The sequence below is a fragment of the Ambystoma mexicanum genome, chromosome 3p (genome assembly GCF_040938575.1).
Source record: "Ambystoma mexicanum isolate Mex_15411 chromosome 3p, UKY_AmexF1_1, whole genome shotgun sequence".
In the NCBI taxonomy this organism is placed as follows: Eukaryota; Metazoa; Chordata; class Amphibia; order Caudata; family Ambystomatidae; genus Ambystoma; species Ambystoma mexicanum.
The window spans coordinates 1237319460-1237343778 of NC_090925.1; positions in this window are offsets into that span (position 1 = coordinate 1237319460).

The window sequence follows — 24319 nt, forward strand, 5'->3', positions numbered from 1 at the left end:
GCTATGGATAAAGAGGGGGTGTTCACTCTCCCCCACCGACTTAGTGTAGAGACAGAACAGCACAGGGAAACCAGTAATGCCCAAGAAATTACTTAATGCCGCATTAGAGCAGTTACATTATCCGACCCATGTGTCAAAGGAACATGTGGCCGCATAGATAATTGAGAGTTGGTTTGTGCCCAGCCTCTATGAATTAGTGGCTGAATTTATGGCAAATTGTATGACCTGCCAGAGGGCACACGTTAAAAACTGATAGGGCAACACTACCGCAACCGGAGGGGCCCTTCCAGCACTTGCATATTGACTATGTCGATATGCAAGATAGATGTATGCTTGTTGTAGCATGCCCTTTTTCACGTTAGCTTGTGGCGTGACGCTGTGCCCATAATGATGCAAAATCAGCAGTGAAATTCATGGTACAGGAAGTATTCCCAAGATGGAGAATATGTGATGAATTGCAGTCAGACAATGGACAACACTTTCCCAATAACCTTTAAGGATTTTACCTCCCTCTTGGGGATAAAGCACCATCTATGTTCAGTGTACCACCCACTAGCCAACGGTTTAGTAGAGCGTTTGAATGACTTGCTAAAAGAGCGCTTGGCTAAGCAGACAGTAACGCTTGGCAAAAACCAATTGCATTGCTTACTGCTCGCTTTATTTCTTCTACGCATCTCACGTGGCACGGATCATCACTTCCCTCTGCACACAATTGTCACTGGCAGGAGAATACAAGCGTCTTTCCCTCCTGCATGTACAATTTTGGACGCTAACAGTTCAGCACAGCTACTTGGTGAAGAGGTCAATACATACTTGAAGGAACTTCCAAATTCTTTGCAAAACATATCTCGTCAGGTGCTCCCACGCTCAAGCCGGCCGGCCACAGAGACATCACCAGGAGGGACACAAGAAGACGACCGTTTTCCACCAGCAGCACCGCCTCTCTACATAGGTGATAAAATACTCATCAGGAATTTTACTTGAAATTGGAAAGAGCCTTGCTTCACGGTGTGATGCTGGAAATGCATTGGAGGGTCAGGGCATTCATATCCTTGTCCTTTATTGCTTTATCATGTATGTTCGGTCTTGTTTTCTGCGCAGGAGTTCAAAAGTATATCTGGGGGCCTCTCACTGCTAGAAATCATTCAGAAGCTGAAGTTGATACTTGATGCTTAACCTTGAAGCCCACTGGAAGAAGAAGAATTGCTGTTGCTGTCCTTCACCAATCTGAAAGCTGCTGTGCCTTCAAGGAACTGATCGAAGAGAGGACCTGGCTAGGAGACCTCTTCCTGAGCTACGAGGGACCATCGTGCACCAGCGGATCTTTGTCAAAGCTACCTGGATGTCAGACCCTCGAAAGTCTAACGACCGGAGAAGGGGAACGCCGCGGAATCACAAAGTGAAGCGCCTGGACATTGAAGTCCATTACCGTCAACGACCGCTGTCACCGACGGGTGCCGCAGTGCTACTTTGCCTAAGACATTTAATCCAAGGACTCCCTTGCCCATCCTCGTCGACCATTTTAGTCCTGCTGGAGAAAGTCAAGGCCGCCAACGACCGAGGAGAATCTGCCAGTGGGTTTCCCGCCACCTGAAGACTGCAGAGACGCTGACGACCCGACACCCTTGCTGGGTCAAAGTTATTAACTCTTTGCGGCAATGAACACTCGTCGTCGAGGTGCACTGCACGCCTCAGTTTACAGGACAGTTTTAAATGATCGTCAACGAGCACCGCAAGAACCGAAGTTGCTAGCCGCACCAACATTGTTCACCCTTTTTCTTCACCGACCAGTGGCTCTTGCCTTAAAGGGAGCTCACTCAAGAAGGGCCCCTCAATGACTCGCAGAAGAACTCTATGAAACCAGGTACTTTGGGGTCGTGGAACCTTTTAGAAGGACTCAAGACTGGGCTTGTCAAATACGCTTTATTTACAGGTTACACAGGTGGGGGGATCCTCGCACAGAACTGTCTCTAGGTAGACGGAGGTACTGTTCTGCCATTGCTTGATTTGACTTGCATTCTTTTTGTGGTCTATCGTTGATTCATCTTACAAACTGATTCGTATGCTATTGCGGGGATGTTAGAAGTGGTCGCATTTTAAAGGAATCGATTGTTAAGAGTGGTACCACGTAGACTTGTATATATTTGCCATTATAGTATTGCCAGAGTACAAGTGTGTTATTGTGATTGTGTATATAACTTTGAACCTGATTTATATAAAGACTGTGTTTTTACTAACAGTGTGTGGACATCCCTTTGTGGATGCTTGGGGACTACACTGCACTTAAGAACAAGCCTTCATCACCTCCTGTGAGCTAAACCTTGATTGCCCGTCCATTGCTACCAATAATAGAGAATCTTGACTGGGGTGCTCTGTACCTCGACTCAGCCAGAGGGAGCAGGAGTACAGATGCCCCCCTCTGGTGCTTTACACACGGGACCCCACACTGGTCTACGCAACACCTACTGCGGTCAAAGTAACCTACCACAGGCCATGGATCCACCTTTCAGACGTCCACAGAGACAACACCGCTAGATCCCTTGGAGAAGAGGAGAGGACTACAACCTGCTGGGGAGTATCTCAAAGCTTTCATTGACTTTTTCTTCTGCCATTAGGCTGTATAGAAGGAGGACAAGAGAGCTTCCACTAACACTAGCAAAGGGTGAGGAAAATAATGTATTTCGGTGTAGTGAAGCATTTTTTGCAAATGGTTTTCCTTTTATTTTGTTTTTAGTGTTAAGAGGTTTAGAAAAACACTAGTAATGGTGCCAATGGGGAAAAAGCAGTAGCAAGCGGAGCTTGTTCAATATGGACATGTTTCACAGTGGCATTATGGGCAGGCAAGACATGACATGTGGTAATGTGTGGCATGATCATATGAGATGCATGGGGCGAGAGAGGGCTAATTACACTTGTAATGTGTGGCCTTTCATCCCACATGTCATGGGGATGCTCAAGCAAGCTTTTTCTGCCCCAAGAGGTAACAGTGGGGGAAGAGGGGTGCATAATGCACTTGTCATTGTTTAAAACAAGGGGTCTTTTTCAGGAGCAGACAGTGACTGTTCACTGGATAAATGAAGGGGGAAGAGGTGTATGCAGACAATTACATACAGATAGGGAGAATGGCAAAAAGCGAGGCTACCAAGCACATAATATTAGAATACATAACAGATGGAGCCAGTAAAAGGAGAGTAGTTGTTCACAACTCACAGCAGAGTGCACTGACGAAATGCATCAGGGTACAATATTCCATGGTGCCAGCAAAGCCACTGATGAGGGATCAGTGTTCCAGGACGGCAAATGAGGGGGTCTGGGGGAGAAGGGGAGTAGTACAGTGCCGAGCAAATTGATTAGTGGGATTCAAAGGGGATGTTGTGGCAAAAACAAATGACAGCTGTAGGGCAATCTGGAATAAATATGTCAATTCTGAACATGGATAGATTTTTTTATTTTTTCCATTTTTAAAGCGCTCACACAACCCGCGGGCATCGAGGTGCTGTTACAGGAATTGTTTTGTTTTAGCTGCGTAGTTGTTTGTCTTAGTTGCATATTTATATACCCAGAGGTTTCTAAGCGCGGACCCGGGGATCGAACCTGTGTTGCTTTGCGTCATCTTGCTCCCAAGGCGAGCATGTTGTGCTGAGCTATCCTCCCGGGACGGGAGTATAGCTAGACGACTCATCAAGCCTCTTACACGTTTTTCCTTACGTTTCAGATCCACAGTGTCAACACATCTGGGGTGTAATGCGAGCTGCATCGAGGTAATTAGCATTCCAGCACTGAAGAGTGGGACAGCGGCAGTGATGGACCAATAATGGGCATGTGGGACACAGGCATATGCCCAGATGCCGCTTTATCCGGGGCGTGGGGGGTAACGTTGCTCCCTTGTCACTCTGAACAACCCTGCTCTGGTAGTGGCCCAAGCAGATTTGATGTCATTCAATGATCACCCTGGGATATTAAAAAGAAAGATGATGGGCGAGAAAAGGCACGAGAAGGGTGGGCACACACATTGAACAGAAACAGACGCAGCAGCCACCACTGGTCCAGCAAATCTTCAGAAATCTTGGCAGCCAACCCGTCACAACTATGCCCATTTTCAAAGGCCTCTTTTTTTCACATCCCTCCAGCGACCTGGGGTCCAGGCAGTTACTAATGCTCGGGGTCACCCGCTATGGAGTACTACAACTGGCAAACTCAACCGGAAAGGGACACAATGCGGTAAGGGACATCCTTGTGCATTAAGGCTGGTGGCACTTCAAAATCGTTACGTGCCGGATAGGATTACAGCAATGGGGGTAGTGTTTGACACAAAATAGGTAGCAGCTGCTGCACCATAATCTCAGCTAACGATGCAGCTAATGGGACGTTGACCGAAGCAATAGAGGAAATGTGCACACTCCATGAGATAATGACAAGAGAAACACATGCAGTATCAACAGACAGTTGGTTTTGACTCTTTATTTGCACAGGTTCCCACGTTATGTCATGTTGATTTATACCGTGCACCGCTACCACCCAAGGGCCATCGCCAGGCGCTCACGTGGCTGTGCAAGAGAAGAAGGTTGGGTGTGTTAGTGGGGATAGGATAGGTTCAGAACCAGGAGGAACTGGGGACTGAGTGTTGTTTTGCATGTGGGAGTTGGTTCAGGAGGCCCTGTGTGGTGTAACCATATGAGTAGGACTCAGTGTTTCAGATGTGTGCTAGTGTTTGTGTTTGGTGTGTGCGGCGTGTGATCTTACGGTGGGGTTTGTGGTTGTGCGCACTGGTTAGTTGTATCAATAAGGGGTCCAGAGTTGCGGATGGCTGTGAGATGTTTGCATACATAATGGCAGCGTGCATCTGTTTAGAATCGATGTATTTATGGACTATGTCCAGGGGAGTTCCCTCTAGTGTTGTTACCAGAGTTTCAAAGGTATGTTGGAGTGCGAGAATTAGATTAATTCTCGGTGTGTTTATGTGTAGTGGCATTGGTTATATTGGAAGAGCAGGAAGGGGGAAATGGGTTAGTTAGTCCGTTTGACAATGCCTTTGGTTGCTGCTCAAAGGCATCTACCAACATTCTTGGTTGTGGTTTGTCAGCCAATTGCCTCTTCTCCTTGCCTGGAGGCTGACTTCCCCTTCAGGTTTGGTGGCATAGGGTTGGTTGTACATAGTGCGTTTCCTGTTACTCGTTCGGGTTAATCTTGGCAGTTCGGTGTGAACCTGTTGTGCAATTGGCTGCGTGGTTGGCCACATCTTTAAAGTGACTGTCCCAGTGCTTATGATATGATATATGGTAGGTTATTTATAACGCGCTTTATACCCAGAAGTTTCTACGCGCAGACGCGGACCTGGGGATCGAAAATGTGTGCTCTGTGTCGTCTTGCTTCCAAGGCAAGCACGTTGCCCCTGAGCTATCCTCTCAAGACTGTGCTGGTGCTCATCACCTTGTGTGTAGGCCAAGTAATATATCGACACTGTAAATGTAAAAACGGGAGGTAGAGATGTAAAAGGTCTATTAATGAGGGTGGGACGGGGATAAAACACATAGTAAGCATATGAATCTGTCTCAGAGCGTGATGATGTAGAGGTGGTTAAAATGCCGCCTACAAATGTGGAGGAGAACGACTCCTTTTGGGTGGCCTGTTCAAGAGATGGGCAAGATTGTGTTGTAATAGACGCCTCCCTGCAATAGTATGAGGAAAACAGCGTGGGGGGCATTGACAGGCTAATGAGGCTGTGGATTACCAAGATGGTAAGTAAGAATATGGTAGGAATGAAAGTGTTGATTGCTTAAAGGGGGGGGTGCAGTAAAGGTGCAGATTCAGCTTTGCCAAGGGCAGGGGGGGCACACTTACCAACTACGTGACTGACTGGGGAGCACAGCAGGAAGGAGGCGCTCCTAGAGGTAGGGATATCATTAGAAAAAAACAACAAGGACAACAGGCTACTTCTCCCTTTTTCATGCTTTTAGTAACCTTGAGATAAAACACTAAGATTTGATTAAATGATCCGCACGTCCACCAGAAATCTGTTTAAAACAGTTGAATGATTCATTACTTTTTGTACTGTCCACTTACAATTTCACATGGACACCCCAACACATAATTAAAACAATCACACAGTGGGATTAGTGCACAAAAGTGTCAATATCCTCATATTTTATACCACAACAAAACAAGTTCTATTTAAATCACAACAGAACCCAAACCACATGTTCCATCCCTCATGTACCACTTTGAGTTATTCAGATCACCATCTTTGGTTGATTTGGCACTTACTAGGTTTTCCATCTTGTTCAGCGGTATGGCACATTGTGCAGAACAAATCAACCAACTAATGTATCCATCTAGTCGGACTACAGGTCGACACACTGTTTTGGCCGCTTGTACAAAATACGTCTGCCCAAAAGACAGTCTTGTTTGATCACAAGTGGGGCCTTCATCGGGACACAGAATTTCTCATTTTGGATGTAGTTCTTGGAACCCCTTTTCTTCGTGTAGGGAACTGTGAACAATAAACACCAAATGGTCTATTAAAAATTATTTCTGGGATACTTGTGATTGCAAGTATTAAAAAGGTCCTAGCCCAATACTAAACTCTTTCCTATTCAAGCGTGTGTAGGGTGCTTTTTTATGATTTAACCGTCATTTTGTGGATTCAATACAAGCCAGATGCAGTTTTTTGCGCCTTTAAAAAAAAAAACACATAAGTAACCTCTATCAATATATTGTTCAAGCAGTTAGAACACATGGTGTATACAAGTACAGTGTTGGTCAGGATTACTGCCACCCACCTTCTGTATACTTCCAAAACAATTATGGATGTTCAGGTGAGTGGATCAACTTTTTCCTTTCTGTTTCTTTGCTGCTACCACAAACAGTCTGAAAAAGTAATCACTTCGTCAGACTAGGGGTGGGGCTCATAAAATATTCCCCATTCTTCACTGTAACAGCTCTATTTTCCCAGATAAGTTTAAGGGGCTACAACATGCCACCACATGTGTATCTAGCACAGGTGGATGGCTCCCTGGTTTTTCCTTCCCAAAGTGTACTTCAGGCACGATTCATTCTCCAAAATCCACATGGTGTGGTGATTTAATTCTACAATCACGGGGGACTAAATCACTTCTCATTAGGTATTTATACCGTGTGCCCGTCTATAATCCATCTAGTTGCACGCATTCACCTAACACCTCCATGTGTGTATTTACCTAGGTGCATGTCCTCCGGTTGACCACTTGCAGTCAGTGATATGCTCTTGCGTGTCTTAGCAGACGGATATGAGACCCAAGTATTTTGTGCAGATTGATGGGCGCACAGTCATCCACTTAGCTTCTTTGTTGCTGGCACTGTTTATATTCCCTAAACTGAATTTCACTGCAGCATACACTAAGCAAATTCAGGGGCTGAACACTTCTAGCAAGACTTTTATAGCTTATTCCCATCTATGGAGGAAACCGCCATGCCCATTTTTCTCCTTGCATCCCTCTAGCGCAAAAATAGAGTGGTAGCGCCAGCACAAGCATAGCCGCTAATATGCTCTCACGTGTGTTTACACTCAGACCCAAGCGTTTCTACAAACGATGGCCGCCATTTTTTAAAAGGGCTGCCCACATCAGTGTATCCATCGTTTGTCTTCAAGTCTTTAGATATAATGTACATTAATGGGCTTCACAGATACCCCATCTACTGAGTGTTTAATTACAGATGACATGCACTATTTAACCAACATTGTTTTTTGAAAATGCTTATAATCAAAAAACCTATAGTTAAAAACACTAATTCCTGCACAGGTCGTTCTAGCTCTATATCGAGCCCAAGTGTTGGGGAGTCCATGTGAATTTGTAAGTGGACGGAACGCACAAGTCTGTTAGGTGAACTGTTTTTACATAAAATAATTAATTATTAAACTGTTTAAACAGATTTCTGGTGAAAGTGCAGATGATTTAATCCAATCTTAGCATAGAGTGTTGTAGTCCAAGGTTACTAAAAGCGTGAAAAAGGGAAGTGTAGCCTGTTGTCCTTGTTTTATATTGTACCGATTCTTCCCTCTACGAGAAAGGCCCCAGTTATCAAAAAGGTGGGAAGTACCCACAGTAAATTCCAGGTAGGGACATAATTTATAGCTGCACAGTGTATCCCATGTGCTGTGTGTGCAGGTAGAGCAGTCTGTGGAGAAGAGCAGGGATGGGGTGCCATGGGGGTTATGAGGAAAAGGGGCAGAGGTAGGGTATAGAAGTGATCATACAGCATACAATAAACAATACAGCAACCATATTCGAGCATAAGCCATAGGTACGTAAAGCATTTGTCCTTTCGAAACCCCAGGCAGAGGGCCTGAGCAAACATGAATTTATCCCATGCTCTGCTGCTGCGTTGTGCTGGAGAAATGTTGCAAGTTTGCCGTTTCAAGGAGATTGGGATCAACAGGTACATTAGAAGACAGCGAGCCAGGTGCCTGGGTGCTCGCTGGGAAATGCAGAGAATTAACAAATAAATGCAGGCAAGAAATATAAAATTACGGTAGGGTAAGCAGTTTCAAAATGCCCCTTGGCAGATGGGCCTGAGAAGAGGGCTGTGGACCAATCACTGTGAGAGTTCATTGCACCAGGGGTGCAACAGTGTTTTGTGTCCTTGATGATGTCCAATGGGCACCTCATTGGTCGGATGCTGTGTGGATGTCTACCCTTTGCCAAACTCAGGTTGTCTTGTGGTCTTATGTGCCTCATGAGCGCTGACCAATGACAGATTAATAAAGTTCCAGTGGTCAGCATAATCACGTAATGCTAATAAACGTCACTGTGGGGTGGTGTGGGAAGGTTTGTGATGTCAGAAAGGTTGGTGTTGGGCAACAGGGTCCAGGATGGCCTACACCAATCATAAGTGCTCAATGTATACTCAGATTTAGGGGACTGACAAAGTCCCACCAATCAGCTTCATAGGGAATTTAGCAAGATGTTTCAACTATGCTCATGCAAAATATGTTGATCATGTATAAAAGGCACATTTTAGCCGCGGGCGGGGTCGGCAGCTCTCAGCTGTGTTACGCTGTGCAGTTTGAACCGCGCTCTCCCAGCTGCGTCTGCGCCTATAATAAACCGTGTTACTTCCTGCTTGGTGTATGCTCCTTTTTGGATTTCTTTGGTGTTCCAGTCTTTACCAGCCTTGGAGGACCCCCGATACATCAGTAAGAGGAGAAATGAATAGAGAATTCACCCCATAAACCCGACCAACAGCAGCAGAAACAGAAACAGAGGTAGCACTGAAACATTCTAAAAGGCATTGTTAAGTGAAGAAATATATTTTGAAAGTGTCACCTGGGTAATAGTAATTGTCTGTTTTGTCATATGGGATATCAAATATGCAGTCTGCAGCAAACCATAGTTATGTGGTGGAGCGGGGGTTATACATTAATTTCTCCTCAAAATACCAATTGCCAGGACTCCAGTTTTGAATTAAGTATAATAAAATAATTATCGACCCCTACTATTTAAAAATTAAGTCATAAAATAACAAATGCCTAGAATAGGCACCTATACAAGCTGAACACCCACTCAATGGTTTATTTTGTTTGCACCTAAAGATGCTTTGTCCTTTATTAAGTAGGTGCACAGGATGTGGAAGTCTAAACTATTTATGTACCGTACATAGTTATATCCTGCACTTTACAAGATGGGCATAGTATTTTCTACACTGCCCCTCCCCGCCCCCAGCACTGCTGCCTCTGCTTCCACAAGAGCTCAGATCCTGTCCTTTTTCACATTCCTCACTGTTACTCAGGGCTCAGCCTTCTCCCTCCTCTCCCCAGCTTCCTCTGACACCAGATTAATCCTTCTGCAGTTCCACTTCTGAAAAGCCCTAGGGAGTCTGGCTAGGAGCCTTGCTGCCACAGCTAAGCCTATGTTTAACTGCATAGTTGGCTCCACTCCAGTTGAGTATAATGCTTTGTTTTTTTTTAACTTTATTTATTGATTGTGGTATATGACATTGCAACAACATGACATTCCATATACATGCTTAATCAGAATCATTCAATATAGGTATACAGCATGACATATAGTGCTACGGAGCAACCATATTACTAGGCCCTGTCGGGCTACTGTTATCTGAATCCGCCTCACACAGATACATCCTGAACGGGGCCCAGATGTCCTTAGGTTTACTTGAATTCGGGAGTGACATCACATAGCGTTCCTCACATTCATTTACATACGTCAGCTCCTTAACAAAGTGGCTTGCCCGTGGAGCCTGCGTGCTCTTCCAATTTTTCAAGATGCATTTTTTTGCCACCGCACATGCAATATTAAAGAGTCTTCTAGTTTTTTCTGACTGTTTACCTATATCTCCAAATAAGTATTTTTGCGGCGTGAGGTCCGCCGTAACCTGAGTCACCTCCTCTAGGATTTTCGCCACCTCCCCCCATAATACACCAATGCGAGGTCAGCTCCAGTACATGTGCATGTGCATGTGCATTGAATCTGCCCGGTCTGCACCACACTTATCAACTACTTGCACCAGTATTTGTGAATTTCATAATTTTTAGAGGTGTATAATGTACCTTGTTTAACACTTTAAATTGAATTAGGCGGAGACCTGCGTTCATGGATACCTTCTTGGTCAGTTCACAGTACCTTTCACAGGTTTTTTCAGGTATGACAGCTCCTAGGTTCGTTTCCCAGGAAGTTTTCATCATATTTGCCGATGGGGTGTTGGCCTGTATAGCCATGTACAGGCCCGAGACGCTAGTTCCGGCCCGGGTTGACAAAGCTATCAGACATGGGTGTGGTGGGGGTTCGTCCGGGAACATTGGCCACCTAGCCTTAAAAGCCAACTTCATTCTATGGTATTGCAGTATCATTAATTGGCCCCCTCCCATCCCCGTTTTGAACTCCTCCAGCGTTATGAATCTACCATTAGGAAATATATCTTTAATTTTAAACTCTCCCTCTGGATCCCATGTCTTCCGCACATCCGGATCATATGTAGGCGGTATACCGGGGAAGTTCCAAAACGGGGCCTCAGCATAGTAGGGCGTTTCCAGTTCGAGCCTATGGTAAATTCTGGACCATGCATCCACAGTTGTGCTAACTGGATCAAACGGACATTCATCTCTGTGTTTTGCCTTAAAGATGACTGACCTCAAGTCGGTTGGGCGTGCAGCATGTGTTTCTAAGCAGATGTGGGGTGAAGTATCTTGCTCATCATACCAGTGTTTGATGAACTGAACCTGTGCTGTCAAATAGTATAATTCAAAATCAGGGGCTGCTATCCCCCCCTTATTGTAGGGTTCCACCATCCTCTCCCACTTAATTCTGGGCGTCCCTCCACTCCAGACAAAATCAACCACCAGGGCCCTAAGAGTGTCAAAGAATCTCCTACCAGGCCATATCGGGATATTAGTGAAAATGTATAGTAGTTTGGGGAGAATGACCATTTTCAATATAGCTGTCCTGTCCAAAATAGACTATTGTAATGCCCTTTACTTAGGCACTAGCCACAAAAATATCAACAAACTCCAAGTAATTCAAAATAATGCCATTAGAGCTGCCCTCAATATCCCTAAAAAGTCGCATATCTCCGAGACTAGACGCAATCTACACTGGCTCCCAGTAGAGCACAGAATATCCCTCAAAACTTTGGCCCTCACACACAAAGCCAGGGCTAACCTTGCACCAGCCTACCTCACCAACCAACTCACACCCCACACATCATCAAGACCACTTAGAGCAGCTCAAGCAAACACTATGTCCATACCGAGATTCAAACTACATAACTCGGGTGGAGCCAGCTTCCCCGTACAAGCCTCAAAACTATGGAACACACTCCCGGCGCACCTTAGGTCTGAACTCTCATTTAACCTATTCAAACGCAACACGAAGCGTTGGCTTCACAACATGGACACTATGACACCATGACTGCCTAACCTTCCAGATCCCAGAACGACCGTCTGTCGACGGTACATTTTGTAATTAAGGTATTTATTTTAGACTATGTTTGTATGTATCTGTAATGCTAAGTATGTACCTACCTGTAACCGCAACTTAACCTTTTTTTGCACTCAAATGTAACTGTAACCAGATCTATCTTACGCGCCCGTATGCCCCCGGGCCTGGATGCGCTTTGTAAATAAAATAAATACAAGCTATCCGGCCCATGAGTGAAATGGGAAGTTTAGCCCAAAAACGGAGTTTAGCAGCCATCGTGGTGAACAGGGTCTCGTGGTTGTTAGAGAGCAGGGACGCCTTGTCTCCCGACACAATTACACCCAGACACCTTATTTTATCAGGGGACCATTGTAAGCCGTGTGTGTTGCAGGTCGTGGCAGGTGTCAGGGGAAAAATTTCGGATTTGGAGCGGTTAGTTTTGTATCCTGAATACTCTGAAAATGTATGTATGGTCTCCACTGCAGGCCCCAGGTGTGTGTCCGGTTCCCGGATATAGAGCAGGGTGTCATCTGCATATAGTGAAATTGACTGGGTCAGGCCTGCCATCCATATACCCCTCTGTTGTTGGTGTTCCCTCATAGCTGCTGCAACCGGTTCCATAGTAAGGGCGAATAGAATGGGAGAAAACGGGCAGCCCTGTCTTGTACCCCTGCCCAGCCCAAACCGCTCTGACATGGTGCGGTTGGTCAGTACCCTGGCTCCCGGGTTGTGATATAGTATCTTGACACAGTTTAGGAAGTATGGGCCTATTCCAAACTTCCCAAGCACCATGAACAGGTATGTCCATGACACTGAGTCGAACGCTTTTTCAGCATCTAGGGACACTGCAACCGCCTGGACTTCTGGTCTGATTTGAGCCATGACCCCAAACAATCTAAGCAGATTTAGTGCCGTTGATCTGGTGGGGTTAAATCCGCACTGGTCCGGGGGTACTAGCACGGGCATGGTGGGCAGGAGCCTAGTAGCCAGGATTTTAGCAAATACCTTGGCGTCGCTATTTATAAAGGAGAGGGGTCGGTATGAGGACATCTCGCTCGGTGGGTGTCTGGGTTTGGGGAGTACCGTTATTATGGCCTCTCTCATGGACGCTGGGAGTGTCCCTGTCTCCATGGCCTCCTCCCACCCCGACAATAGCACCGGGGCCAGCTCTTCAAGGAGCACCTTATACAGCTCAGCCCCCAGTCCATCTCGCCGGGAGCCTTCCCATTAGCCAATGATTTAATTGCTTCTTTTATTTCATCTACCGTTATGGGCTGATCTAATAGTAGCCTATTCTCTGCTGACAGTGCCGGGAGCGTGAGGTTATCCAGGTACTCCTGGATGTCATCGGGAGTTTTCAGATCGTGGTTGGCATAGAGTTCTGTGTAGAATCGGGTTAATTCTCTGGTTATGCCCTCCTCGCTCGTGGTTACCGTGCCATCCCCCGTTACTATACTGGAAATCATAGTGTGACGTCTTTCGCTTTTCAATAGGTTGGCTATGGTGCGACCCGCCCTGTTTACCTCGCCATACCGGCGTGCTCTAATTGGAGTAGCCATGTATAGAAGCTCCCTGGTAGCCAGTTTATTAAATTCTTGTAGGGCACTATTTATGTCTGCGAGGGTACTACCTTTATGCTTGGCTGTGTATCGCTGTTCCAGCACCCCCAGTCGCTTCTCTATTTCGGCCAATTCCCCTCTAACCGCCTTCAGCAGCCCCGTGGATTTGGAAATCAGTATCCCCCTTATCCATGCCTTAAATGTCTCCCACAATGTTTCAGGGCTGTCAACAGAGTTCCTATTGATTTCAAAGAAGTGTTCTACCTCCGTGTGTAATTCCTCTGCCACTGCGGGGTCTTCAAGTATGCCAGGGGGCATTCTCCACCTCCTGGTTGGGGGCTTCAGGTCGCCTAGTGTCTAACAGGACGGGGGAGTGGTCTGACCAGGTCCGGGGAAGCATTTCGCTGTTATCGAGATGGTTTGCTAAGGACGCAGAGACCAACCAGTAATCTATACGGGATTCGGTATCATGCACCGAGGAGTAAAAGGAATACTGCTTTCGGTGGGGGTGCGAAGTTCTCCATGCGTCCACCAGTGTTGATTGTGACATTATTTGTTGTAGCATAACAGTCGTTTTTGTAAGATTGCGATATGTGGATGTGGAGCGATCTAGGGCAGTGTCCAGTATGGTATTGAAATATTTGCTCACCTCCGGAGTAGCCCACCTCCTGCATTACATCAATGTAGAAATCTGGGTCATCTAAATTCGGACCATAAGTGTTTATTAATATCAATTCTATCCCAGCAATGTTGCCCCACACTATTACGTAGCGACCCAAAGGGTCAATTTTACTTTTCCCCAATCTGAACCCCACTGAGGGGTGGATTAAGACAAGCACTCCTCTGGCTTGCGAAGAGTTTTCAGTATAATATCTATGCTTACCCCACCCTTTCAAGAATTCGGTGTTAACCTTCTGGAGCGCATGAGTCTCTTGTAACATAATTATCTGGGGATGGTGCCGAGTAACATAAGCTCCCACCTTTTGTAGCTTAGTTCGGTTGTTCAGTCCCCGGACATTCCATGTAAGAAGTGTAAGTCTAAGCCCTTGGGCCTTCATACCAGGATCAATCATGTCCGTATATCCTTGTTATGTCTTTAAATTTACGGTTACTCAGGAGAGTTCCATGTGCTGCAATGTCACCACAGTTTTTAACTTGTAGGACTCCTCCAACTGAGTCCCGAACCCCCGGCCCCCCCACTCCTGCCTAAGTTGCTCAACGGAGCTACACATCCCGTAATCCTTCAGCCCCCCCTCCCACATCATCTCCCCCAACTTGACAATGCCTCCCCATGTTGCTCACCCCTTTAAACTGGTGGAACCTTCCTGAGGGTCGCCCGTTGCTTGCACCTGGCTCACCCCGATGGAGGCTCTCAGCTCAAAAAACCTAAGTCTTTATCCAGTCCGTCCATGTTATAAAGTTTCTTTGCTCAGAGGAGTGAGGAGCCGGCCACTCCTCTAGGAAGAAAAGAGAAGAAATGTTCACCTGCTGATTTGTGTTTAGCGCAGACAGTGTACCCTGGTCAATCAGCTGCATCCAGTATTTCCTCTACGAGTGGCAGTCTGGCGTTCTGGTCAACCATCCGGTCTCTGGGAGGTAGTGGGATGGAGGTTTCTACGTATTGCATGGCTTCCGTGGGGTTTTCGAAAAAATGAGCTCGCCCTCCATACTGTATTCTCATTTTCGCTGGAAAGATGAGGGCGTACGGCACATTGCGCATTCGCAGCTGTCTTTTAACTGGTTCATAGGATCGCCTCTGTGCCTGTATAACGGCGGAGAAATCCGGATATATGGATCCTGTTGTGCTCAAAGTGTAAAGTGCCTTTCTCTCTGGACAGTCTGAGTATTAAGTCTCTGTCCCTATAGTTGAGAAGGCGAGCTATTATTGTGCGGGGAGGTGCCCCAGGTTTCGGTACTGGTGCCAGCCTACGATGGGCCCTCTCCACCAGGAAATGTTCGGAAAAAGAGTCTGTTCCCAGGATGTTTCTCAACAGGTTTTCCACTTGCCTTTCCATGTCGTTTTTCCCGAACGTTTCCGCGATTCCAACAATCCGGATGTTGTTCCTCCGAGATCTTGATTCCAAATCTTCGCATTTATGTTGTGTTTTTCGCAACTCTGTCTGGAGGTGGGCTATGTCTCAACTGTGTTGTAGGATGGTGTCCTCGTTCGTGCTTATCCTGTTCTCCGCTTCTGTGATTTGCGTGCTCTCCTTCTCCACCCAGGCCTTCAGGGACCCGATTGTAGCGACTATGTCATCGAGTTTTACATTTACTACCATGAATCCATTTTGGACCAGTGTCGCCAGACGATCTAGGGGGTCTTCCCCTTGCTTGCCGTGGTCTTGTGGTGTCTCGTCGGCCGCCCTTTCTGGCTGGGAGTTGGCAAAGGAGTCCATTGGGCCAGTCTTTCTCCCTCCTGTGTCTTTCCTCTCAGTGCGCCCCATGTTGCGTGATGCACGGCCTCAGAGTGGACTTTAGGGTGGATTGTGTCCTTCCTCGTGTTACGTGCTATTATAAAGAGGTTCGAGGATGCCAGCAAGGTGGGTGGTGTAGGTACAATTGGCCTACTGCGTGTTTTTTTTTCCTGCAGCGGGACCAGGATCTCCTCCGGCTAGGCCCCGGAAGTCAGATGCGGCCGGAGTTCTCTCTCAGCGACCTCCGCCACGTTCCCTGCGCCGTTCGTCGGGGCGCTATCTTCTTTCTTTATATTCTTGCATAGGATTTTGAAAGAAGTTCATTTCAATGAAAGTATTCAAGTTGTGTCTTGGTTTACTTCCGCGACTTGCCGGAGGGTTATGGCGTGGCCCCAACGTTGTCGTGGTGGGGAGGTGGCCCCGCTGCACTTACTTGTTATGGGGGGCACAACACAGAGCCCCCCCTGTTCCTGAACGTCTTCCCTGCGTGTCTCACACAGCCTGCCGGCGCCAGGGACGGATGGGCTGTCCCGCCGCTGCAGACGCGGCACCGCACATATCACGGCCTCAGGGGTCGCCTCCGACACCTTCGTCCTCGCGGCCTGCTGCACGCCCTGCTCCCTCGCCGAGCTCCTTCACCGAGCGTAGCTGCGGGTGGCGGCGGCCTCCCCTCTCTCCGGACCAACAGCAAGAAAGCTGCTGCCGCGCCCGGCCCCTGCAGCGGCCCGCCTCGTTCGGCGCATCACCGGCACACAGCGATTCATCTGTGGAGCCGGCGGTCGACCTCGCCAGCTCCTCCCGACCGCCAGAACTCTTCCTGTCGATTGTGAGGGGTTCACAGTCACCAATCTGCTTGATTTTTCGGGTGCCTGCTCCCGGAGTCCTCTGCCAGCAAATTCAGTCTTTTCTAAGAATTTGGGATGGCAATGGAAGGATTTTCGAGCGACAGGATTTTTTCAAGAGCCGGAGCTCTCCCTCAGGCGGCCATTTTCTATCGCGCACAACAGCACCTCCCGTATAATGCTTTGTTTAACAGCTGACCAATAAAGAAATTTGGGAAAAGGAGACTGGCTGGAACTGGTTCTAGCCAGTAAGGGCTGAGCTCACAGAAAGGACTGAAGAGCGTGTAGTCATATTATACACAAGGAAGAGAAAGAGATTGAAAGAGCAGAACAAAGCAATAAACATGCCTTAGTTATTTTTAATTCGGTTTCTTTCAACAATATGGTTCATGTGCCATTCTCTATTAATGTGAAGTATACAAATATGTTAATATTTTCCAAAGATTTTTTTAAGCATTGCTCTTACTGAAACTGAATAGCACTGTGCACCAACTCCTTGCTAACTTCCAGCTGTATTAGTCTCACTGCATGAAAGATTACGGTTATATAATGTGGCATTTGTAAACAATTCGACTTGGTTGGTTTTGTTCTTACCCTCTCAGCTACTTCAAAGCATGAATATACATTATAGAGAATTACATCTAAAAGCATGACCATCTGTTGGTACAGTCCGTTTAACAACCATAACCCAATTATGGTACCCTGGTAAAACCGCTTACAGATAATATTTTGAACTGTGTTGATACGCAACAATTCAATTTTCTGTAATGCATCAGACAGGGGTAAAGCGATGCATTTAAGTCAGTCTAGCATGCTGAGAGTATGTTGGTAGGTAGGCTTACAAAGTGGTGCATACAGGAGCAGAGGTGAAAAGATTAATTAACTGCGATTTCCTTCTCCTGGTGCCGTACCGTCCAGGTTATTTGCTTAGAACCAAACAACTTTAACACGTTCCTTATCACAGTAAAGCAATAAAATTATTCTTAATCTTCGCTCACGAGGTGTACACGTCTTTTCAATGATGGACAGTACCAGAGCACATTACATGGAGTTACTTTAAGGAAGAGTGTGGAGAGAAACAGATTGCTGATGAGATCACTAATCATGTATGCCAATGCTTACCAAATTACAAATGACATCAGTGATTCATTGACAAGAGTCATTGCAGGAGAAAAGAAAACACCTTTTCGAATACAAAAACGTACAAAGATGACTGATCTAAACGGGTGTTAAACCTGATAAATATCCAAGACACTGCAGTAATGGTGCAGATACAGCACTGCCAAGGGGGGCGCACCTACTAATTACGTAACCGACCCGGGGAGCACCGCGGGGGAAGGGCAGGGGGGCACTACTGAAGGTGGAGATATCATTCACAGCTGCATAATGTAACCTATGTGCCATATGTGCAGGTGCAGCAAGAGAAGTCTGAGGAAGAGCAGGGTTGGGGACATCATGGGGGGCATGTGGCAAAGGGAGCGGGGGAGAAGTGGGCATACAGCATAAAATAAACAATACAGCAGCAATATTACAGCATAGTCCATAGGTTAAGTAAAGCATTTGTCCTTTCGAAAACACCAGGCCAAGGGTCCTGAGCAAACATGAATTTCTCAAGCGCTCCGCTGCTGCAATGTGCTGGAGAAATGTTACAAGTTGCCATTCCCAGGATGATGTGGCCGCAGGGGAATGGGATCAACAGATACACTCGAGGACAGCGAGCCAGGAACCTGGGTGCTCGCTGGGAAACAGGGAACACAAATAAATGCAGGCAAGAAAAATTAAATCATGGTAGGGTAAACAGTTTCAAATCGCTGCTTGGCAGATGGGCCTGTGAAGAGGGCTGTGGGGCGGGGTTGGAGGGGGGAGGGGGAATGGGAGCCAGGAGGGGACCAATCACCGGAAGAATTTCAGTGTCCCTAGAGTGAAACAGTGTTTTGTGTCCTTGCTGATGTCTGCGAGGCACCTCATTGGTCGGATGCTGTGTGAATGGCTCCCCTTTGCCAAGCTCAGTTTGTCTTGTGTGCCACATGAGAGCTGACCAATGGCAGATTAATGAAGTTCCAGTGGTCAGCACAATCACATAATGCTAATGAATGTCATTGAATGGCGGTGTGGGAAGGTTTGTGACGTCACAAGGGGTGTTATTGGGCAACAAGGGCCAGGATTATCTGCACTAATCATAAGTGCTCAATGTATGCTCAAATATAGGTGTAAGGGGTCAGTAATGCGAGTGGGGCAACTATTTGATGATTTATCAACATATGCCATTTTATTCTTAAAAGAAATATACTCAAAATGCCCCACAATCCCTACTCTGCTGAGGATTTCCCTGCCTAACCAAAGCTAAGGGGAAACACGAACACAAGATAATTGGACCTCCCACTAAGCAACAAATACACAAAGAAAAGATATGGCAATACAACATAATGAACACCATTCACAGTCTCTGAATAACCTTCGACTGTCCTGGGTGATTTGGCTTCCGTTAGTTTTCAGCCAAAGAAAGAAACAGCTCAAAGCCGTTCTTGATATGTCAAAGTCAATGTAAAGGTGTGTTAACCAAAGTTCCAATAATAGCAAATATCTTCTCTTTGGTGAAATATCCACTTTCACGAAATATCACCAGTGGTAATCCTAGCCACAATGTTTTGTCACCTCCTCAAGAAGACTTGCCACAGTTCAAAAGAAATGCAACATCCACAACTGCCAGGGATGCACAATTCTTGGTTAACAGTTTTAACATTCACAATGGTATACATGTCCAAAATCACTTCAGTGTTGCTGCTTCCACTTCAACAACTGGACTTCTACCTGGTTCACTAATGAGAACAGTCACCTTTGTCTCACAGTACTCCACTTTGTTTAGACTACTACAATGTTGTATTTACTGACATCGAGAAATACCACCACAGCTTCAGTACTTGGAATGACTACTACCACAGCTTTGCTTTGTACTTCTACAACAAGATACACCTCAAAGTACAACTTCAAGCAGGCAAGGCACTCTTCCTCTGAATAACTCTTCAAACAGGCAGCCTCTTTACCTCTTTGGTCTGTTTGCCACGATAACAACCTGGGTTTGCCTTTAAGACTTGCATCTCTCCGTCTTCCACAGTCTCTGGCACCACAGGTTGTATCAACTTCGAAATAGTCTTTACAAGCAGCCAGTTTCCCTTCCCCAACTTTCTCAGCCCAAGTAATTACCCAGACGCCGTGGTGCCACTCTTAGCTTCAGGTAATGTTTGCACACTTGTATTTTAGGCCAATTGAACTGTTATTAACTCCATAGCCACAGAGACATCACCAAAAGGGACATAACAAGAAGATAGTTTTCCACTAGCAGCACCGCCCCGCCTCTATACATAGGTGATAAAATACTCATCAGGAATTGTACCTGAAACTGGAAAGAGCCTCGCTTCACGGAACCACACACTGGTCTACTCAACACCTATTGGTGAACGACCGCAGGCCATGGATCCACTTGACAGACGTCGGCAGAGACAACAGCGCTGGATCCCTTGGAGAAAAGGAGAGGAGCCCAATCTGATGGGGAGTATCTAAAGGCTTTCATTGACTTTTTCTGCTGCTATTAAGCTGTATAGGAGGATGACAAGAGCTTCCACTAACAGAAGTACAAGAAGGAAAAATAATGCATTTTGGTGCAGTGAAGCATTGTTTTCTTTTTCTTTTGTTTTTCAAGTGTTTAGAAAACACTACTAATGGAAAATGCAGAAGCAAGCATAGCTTGTTCAATATGGAAATGTTTCACAATGGCATTGGGGGCAGGCAAGACATGGCATCTGGTAATGTGTGGTACGATCATATGAGATGCGTGGGGCGAATGAGGGCTAATAACAGTTCTAATGTGTGCTCTTTCATCCCACGTCATGGGGACACTCAAGCTTTTTCTGTCCCAAGAGGTAACAGTGGGGGAAGAGGGGTGCATAATGCACTCGTCATAGTGTAAAACGAGGGGTCTTTTTCAGGTGCAGACAGTGATCATTCCCTGGATAGATGAAGTGGAAGAGGTGTATGCAGACAATTACATACAGCTAAGGAGAATGGCGAAAAGTGAGGCTACCAAGCACATAATATTAGAATACATGACAGATGGTACCAGTAAAAGGAGAGCAGTTGTTCACAACTCACAGCAGAGTGCACTGACGAAATGCACCAAGGCATGATATTCCATGGTGCCACACAAGGCCATGATGAAGGATCAGTGTTTCAGGACGGCAAATGGGAGGAGGGGAACATGGTACAGTGCTGAGCGAATGGATTAGTGGGGTTCAAAGGGGATGTAGTGGCAAAAGCAAATGACAGCTGTGGGGCAGTCTGGGATAAATGTGTCCATTCTGGACATGGATAGATGAGACATCAAGCCTCTTAGACGCGTTTCCTTATGTTTCAGATCCACAAGGTCAACACATCTGGGGTCTAATGCCAGCTACACCAAAGTGATGAGCATTCCAGCACTGAGGAGTGGCACAGCAGCAGTGATGGACAAATGATGGGCATGTGGGACCCTGGCGTATTCCCAGATGCCTCGTGTTTTGGGGGGTACTGTGCTCCTTGTCACACTGCACAGCCCGCTCTGGTAGTGCCCCGAGCAGTTTCAATGATCACCCTGTGATATTAAAAAGAAAGATGACGGGGGAAGAAAAAAAAAAAAATAAAGGCACGAGAAGGGCGGGCACACACATTGAAAAGAAAACAGACGCAGCAGCAACCATTGGTCCAGCGCATCTTCAGAAATCTTGGCTGCCATCCCCTCACAATTACATGTTTTCGGAGGCCTGTTTTTTCACATCCCTGCAGCTCCCTGGGGTGCAGGCAGCCACTGATGCTCCAAGTGACCCACTATAAGGCACTACAACTGGCGAACCAGAGTCACGGATGGCCGAGAGGTGTTCACATGCAGAATGTCAGTGTGCATCTGTGCAGAGAATATAGGTTTGGGGTAACCATGAAAATGTGCTGCAGCTATGGATATATAAACAGTATAAGGAAGACAGCTGCAGTCTATGTAACTGTAGGCTATGCCTAGCTAAACAAAGATATCAAATGTGTTCCATGTACATGCGCTGACATAAATACAATATGATAAACACAAAATCATGATATTTGATTTCCATGATCAATACTATGGATTGCCAACACGTTTTTGGCTTTTTCAAGGCACATTATCCAATCTATGTTACACATGATACCAAAAACAAAATTGAAATGTATATACATTCATTACATTAGCATAGATGAATTACATAAACAAGGGATACATTATTGTTGTATATAGTATGCCATTACAGAATTGAATCATCAAATCATCATGTCAGAATAAGGAAAACTGATATATGGTCAACAATGAGGAAATAGGGGAACAAAACAAAAAAGGGAAAGAAGTGGGGTCATTGAGTATGTTTGAGAACCAGTATAGCATATTTGATCATGTTCTCTACCAATCTAATAAGTCATCATACGTTTTGACTGGTGACATGCCCAATACTAAGTGCAATTGTAGATACCTGAGAAACACGTGACTGAATTAGACATCATTCATAATAGACTCACAGTGAATAGATTGAAGTTCTCTGAATAAAATTATTGGTGTTCAATTGATTGGTGCATGATTGATGCATATCATCAGAGGTATAGTAAATTGAGAGAACCATTGTGTAGGTCGTTAGGGCATTATGTGCAATCGCTATATGTTACAACTAAGAAATGCTCTTGAATCGAGCCTCTTATTACCTGATGATGTTGTTTTAATGCAATAATCCCATAGGAATTGTTAGCAAATGTCGGCTTAATGACGTCTAGTCCTTTTGAAAGTCACGTGGCCTTTTATAAACCTCAGTTGGGTTTGTGACATTTAAGCATATAATCATCCTGTTTCCTAGTTGAATGCAGCCATGGTTGCATGCAGTAGGCCCATAGGTGATCAGCAGAGATTAATATTTGGTGCGTCAGATTATATATTATATACTGTACATTATGCTCGTTCTGGCGATGTGAATAAACTGGCCCACGTACCGCCGTGCATATTAGAACACGAATGAGATTGTGACTGATCGACGTCATGCTTGGTATTTAGACTCCATTAGTATCTCATCATGCTGACTAATACAATACTCCCCTTGATATTGGGTATACGCTCTCATTTCATTAGGTAATCAAGTATTTCAAAATGCAATTCATGTTGCCTGTATGTCAAGAGAGTACAAGAGATGTGTGTTTATTTATTTTTTACATTTGTATAGCGCATACAGCCCAAAGGCATTATGGCACTGTTACATGTGGCAGACTTAGTTACGCAAGGTTACATACATAGGTTACATGTCAGATGACGGTATATGCTGAAATTGTTGTACATTGAGAATTTGCTGCACAGTATTTGTTACCAAATCATTCAAACCGATTTTATGTTTAGGTCACCTTGAAGCGTTCCAGTGAAGGTGGGGTGCAGGCTAGATTTACAAACGTCAGTTGAAGAGCATAGTTTTCATAGATTTTCAGAATGCTAGGTGAGAGACTTCTGCTCACAGGGGTGGTGGTAGGGCATTCCAGTGTAGTGCTGCTAGATATGGGAAGGTGGCCCCACCTGATCTGGCTCTTTTGACTCTAGGGGTCGTGAGCATGTTCGTGTATGAAGTTCTAGTAGGCCTGGATGATCTGGTGAGGTGCATGGTAAATGATAAATGTTGAGTGAAAAAGTGAGCATAAGTACACGTATACTATTAACAGTATACTATTATACTCAACATTTATCACTGCTGATCACTTATGGGCAACAGTGGCTGCACTTGACTAGGAAACAGGAGGATTATATGCTTAAATGTCACAAACCCAACTGGAGGTTTATAAAAGGTCACGTGACTTGCAAAAGGACTAGACATCATTAAGCTGACATTGACTAACAATTCAAGAGCATTTCTGTGATGGTTTAGGTGCCTTATTTCCCTTTTCTCCCCCTTCTGTCCAGCTCTCCTCACCTGAACTGCCGGAATTACTGCTGGGATCCTGTAGCCGCCGTCGAGTAAGATAGTCCTTCTCCTTTTTTCGATGTGCCTGCTTGTCACGGAGGGAGGCCACCTTGACTGCTGCTGGGAACAGCTGGCCGGGGACCTCCCTTCCGGGACTAAGCCGAAAATAGGGGAAAAAACCCCTGATGGGGAAAAAACCCTGGGACTCCTCAGGTTGTCAGCAAGGTAGTATTGTACGTGGCCGTGCAGGTGAGCAGGAGAAAGTAATAAGCAGGATCCGTGTTGGTTGCAGGAACAGCAAAGCAGCAGGGGGGTCCTACTGAGTGGAAGAATCCCCGAAACCCCTGCCAGCCAAGCAACTAGCGGGGCGAGGACCAGGAATGGGAGGAGGTCAGGAAAAAAGCACCGGCAAGGCACCGGCAAGGCAGTCCAGAGAGAAAGCAGAGGAACGAAGGAAAAAAGGGGCGGAGCCTATCCGCGAGGACGGAACCGCAGAGAACTGAAACAAAAGTCGCCGAGGCACGGTGACTACAGGGAAAACTGGAGGAGAGAGAGGTAAGAGAAAAAACGTACGCCGTGAAGGGGCGCGAGAGCAGAGCAGAGCAGAGCAGA